Genomic DNA, 5,019 nt, shown 5'->3' with positions numbered 1-5,019 from the left:
AACCACTATAACCAGTCGAGAACAATCAACGCTAGGAAGGTACCCTTATCTCTACAATGATGAAAGACCTCTAGACTTAATATTTAATAAAGAGATTTGGGTTTAGGTCTCTTCTAAATTACTAGATCTGACATCTAATTGATTAAATTAGATCAGCACATTAATATGTCTAACCAGCCTAGTCGGCATGGATGAACTTGAGTCAACAAGTAACCTAACACGAAATTAAATCTCCCAATATGGGCAGATAAATTAAGATGCATGGGGGTCCTCCCATTGCTTTCTTTAGACACCAATCAAAATTGATCAGGTCAGATAATAGAACCAATTAAATAACCACTATCTAAATACTTGCCTTAGACACCAAATTGTTCGATTAGAATCGATTAGATTAACCTATTAAAATGGGCCTGAACCACTAAGCCAAATTTGATCTTGAGTCAATCAATTCACATCAAAATATAAATCGATGTGACCAAATACAACTAAACTCAACTCTAAGCCCCTTTGATTTAGTCCTAATCATCCATCGATTAGGTTCAATCAACTGCTCAAAATCAAAAACGGGTTCTAGCCTGATCTAATCAATTAGACCCTAATTGTAGTTTGATCACTTAGACCTAATTTATTCATCCCATACCCACATGCAATAACATAATGTTAGATCTAAAAATAATTTTTAGATTATGTTTCATTGCATGCAATTAGTGGCTTATGATTTTGAAACTGTTTCAGATCTAAACTTAGTTTCATATATCAAATATATGTAGTTTCAGATCTAAATAAAAATGCATCACATATATATCAAATTTTAGATCTAAAACTAAATTTACACATATCAAATATATGTAAAATCAGATCTAAAATAATGATTAAAATATTTTAAAAATATCTTTTCAAAAATTGATTCACATCAAACTAGGACAACCTTTATAATATAGGGGGTAAACCCTATATTAGGACAACCTTATATTAGTTTGATGTGAATTTTTAATTATTCTAATTTTAGATCTAAATTTAAATTAAACATATCACATATGCTAATTTTTAGATCTAAAATATTTAATTTAATTATTTCAAAAATAGTTTTCAAAATCGAATAATCTTGTGCTAGGACAATCTTTGCAATATAAGGGGTAAACCCTATACCAGGATAACCTTATATCAAAATAAAATTGATTTTAAATCATTAACACTTTCAGATCTAATCTAAAAACTAGATCATATGTATTTTTAAAAATATGTGACTCTGATACCACTATTACAAAATCGAATAGACAGCATGTGTATATTTCAAAAATTTTTGAAATATGCAGCAAAAAACAAAAGGGGTTAAACACTTTAACCCCACATGCAAGAGATCAAATCTAATCCTACCCAAGCCCAGGAGAAAACACATATGTATAATTTACAATTTAGATATAAATATGAGATCATATCTTATTACCTTGGCATGAGTAGATGTTCATTGCTTCTGATGATCATAGATTCGTAGATGCTCGAGCCACACATGTATCCAGTCTCTACGGATGTCCATCGAGATCGATCTCGAATTGATTTCTCCTCGTAGAAGATTTTTTTTTCAAGAAGAATCTTAGCCTTAAACACTTTGATCAACATCTTGATCTAGATTGTAAGATCAACTTTTTAATCAGTAGCCTTCTTCTTCTTCTCTTTGATCTTCAATCTCTAAGTCACCAAACACTACCTCTTGACGTGTGGAAGAGGGGACACCCAACTCTTGGGCATGGAAAGGAAGAGAGGGAGGATAGGAGGCATAGAGAAGGGAGAGAGAGAGAGAGAGATTTTTTATCAAAAATCAATTAGCTAGAAACCCTAGAGACATACCCCTTATATAGGCACTATCCTGATACATAATAAGAACCCAATTATCTTAAAAAGATAGATCCTTATCTCATAAGAATCCTCTACCTTTTTAATCTGATTTATTCCAATTAAAATCAGATATAAATGGTATATGATCAATCCCTTTAAGCATGTACAAGAGTGCCCTAGGAATACATGTCAGGTAGTTGGGGTGCCAACTCTTGGCACCCCCACAATCGGGTTTCTAGCCAAATAAGAGAGGGGCGTGGCCCCACCTCTCTCTCCTCCACACCATTCCACATAAGAGGGGGTGGGCTCCTCTAGGATTTGGTGCCCAATTCTTGCCAAAAGAGAAAGAAGGTGCCACCCAATCTTCCATTTATTCCACATGCACACTTAGAGATAATTAGGAGATAAAGAAGAGATAATATTAGGATAATTATGCCAACTAATTGACTTAATCAAATCTTCTTGAGCTCATAATTAAGAGCCCAATTATACTCAAATAGATTTAGGTTAGGTTCAAGGCTATGGACTTTATCAAATCAAAGTTTCGCGAAGAATTAGGTTTAACTGTGTGTTAGCATGGTTCTCATAAACCTAATAGAATTTCAATAAATCCTAACCCAATTGAAACTTCATAAGTCCAATTGATAAATTTGAGATTAAATTCCTTAATGTGTAACCCCATTGGTTCTATTCTATCTGGTAGTGAGATATATTGTGATCTCCATCACAATATCATCAAAACTCTTTTCAATGAATTGAAATATTTCTAATTCTATCCTTCGAGGATCATTGATCATCAAGACGATGCCTGATGAGTCTCACAATTCACTAGTGACACCTAGCAGTATGTAGTGGCAGTCTAGTAGAATGAAAGTATGAACTCTTAGATGTAGTTATCATATGATTCAGTCCTTCTATCGTGAGTCCTAACTTAATGGTGGTCATGGAGAACTCGTTATATCCCATTGTCAGTTATATCCTAAATTGGCTCGACTTGAGTTTATTTATGAATCTCATGAATTTTTATTTTCAGTATTCACTCTTGCTTTAGCCAAAGACTTTCTGAACTCAGTCTTGTAAATGCATAGGACTTCTCCTTTTCTACCAAGGTCGATAGATTTCATCTAGGTGCATCCTACTCCAAACAATGAATCTGAACCTACTGAAACCAACATACACAACAAGGATCCGAATGGCTAAAGACCAAAAAAATGTGCAGTCAAACCCAGTAGCCTCGCTATGAATAACCAATGACACTGTAGGTCAAAGGATCACTCACACCACTACAATATCGAGAAGACCACTAACGAGTGAGTAGACATCCATGTGGTTCTCATTTTGATCACGCTTAGTATAAGTTATTCTCTAACAACCACCTGTACCTTCTCCCAGTGTCTTCACACCGCATATCTTACTCATCTACCCACAAGAGAAGTGAACCATGCACCGATCTCAAATGAATTGATCACTATCCTCCATGATAATCTTTTGATCGAGAGTATTTAAAATTAACCACTAATTAATGTATCTCTCAAATTCTTAACTCTTTAAGAATATAAAAAAATTATCTTTATTAATTTTTAGGATAAATCATAGACACAAACTTGATTAAAATGAAAAAATCTTTTATTGATAATAAAAAGATTATAAGTACAAGTTTAGGCCCTAGAATTATATAATATGTTAGCCAATAATTAGCTTCTAGGGTACAAATCCAATAATTGAAAGTCCTATTAATATATGCAATTCGTTGCTGGGACTACAGGTAAGTAAGAAGTTTCGTGAGGGTGAGCGGTTTTTTAACATTGGAGATGGAAGTTTTGTTTCAGTTCTGACCTTAAAAACTTTACGTCTTATCTTCAAATCTAGTAGTATTATGTTAGATGATTGTCATTATTGTCCCTCCTTTATGATGAATATCATCTCTGTAGGCCTTTTGACCAAACTTGATTTCAAGTTTATAATAAAGGATGATTTTTGTGATATCATTATGAATGATACTGCAATTATACATGGACAATTAAAATATGGCATACACATAATATCATGACCTGTTAGTGTAATGTACACAACCAGTAAACACCCTAAATTAGATAATGTTAGTGAATCCTACCTTTGGCATTGTAAGCTTGGTTATGTGAATAAAAATAGATTGACAGGTTGATCAAGGAATGTGTCCTTGAGATAGATGATTATGAATTATTACCAACCTACAAATCCTGTCTATTTGGTAAGATGACTAAGTCACCTTTTAAAAAAAAAGATGAAAGGCCAATGATGTCCTAGGTCTAATACATACTGATGTATGCAGACCTATGAACATAAGTGCCAAAGGAGGATACTTTTACTTCATTACATTTACAGACGACCTATCGAGGTATGGGTATGTCTATCTTATGAAGCATAAATCAGAGTCATTTAAAATATTCAAATGATTCCATGCTGAAGCAGAAAAATAGACTAAAAATAGTATTAAGACCCTTCGATCAGATTGAGATAGTGAATACCTCATCAGTGAGTTTCTGACATATCTAGAAGAGAATAGGATTCTCTCATAATAGATTCCTCCTGGAACACCACAACATAATGGGGTATTGGAGAAGAAAAATCGAACCTTGTTAGACATGATCCGATCCATGATGGGCTTTGCGAGTCTGTCAATCTTCTTTTGGAGCTATGCTTTAGAAACTGTCTGTTAAATTTTATATAAGGTGCCGAGCAAGTCTGTCGATAAATCTCCATATGAGATATAGACTGGGCGTAAGCCAGTGCTCTAACACCTCAGGGTCTAGGGGTATCCAGCTTATGTCAAGCATTTAAAGACAGACAAGCTTGGACCTAAGTTCGATAGATGCTTGTTCGTAGGGTACTTATTGGGTATAAAATACCCCCAGCCAAAGTTTGTAAAAAGCCGACCCTCCCAGGGCTCTTCGGACTTCCGACCTTGTGTGGAGTCTTTCTGAACTCCCCCGACCGTCCGAGCTTCCATAATACCATCCGGACTTCTCCGATAATGAGCTCCTCCATTCATATACCGGGCTGCTCCGAATGCTTTTCGAGCTTCACTATCAGCTGATTTTCTACAGTGATTGACTATTCTCCGAATCTCTTCCAGACTTCTTCCAGCCGCGAACAACTTTACTCTGAATCTCCATCAGCAAAATCTCTACAGTAACCAGACTC

This window comes from Elaeis guineensis, chromosome 4 (genome assembly GCF_000442705.2).
Source record: "Elaeis guineensis isolate ETL-2024a chromosome 4, EG11, whole genome shotgun sequence".
NCBI lineage: Eukaryota > Viridiplantae > Streptophyta > Magnoliopsida > Arecales > Arecaceae > Elaeis > Elaeis guineensis.
Note: the sequence above shows the minus strand (reverse complement) of the source record.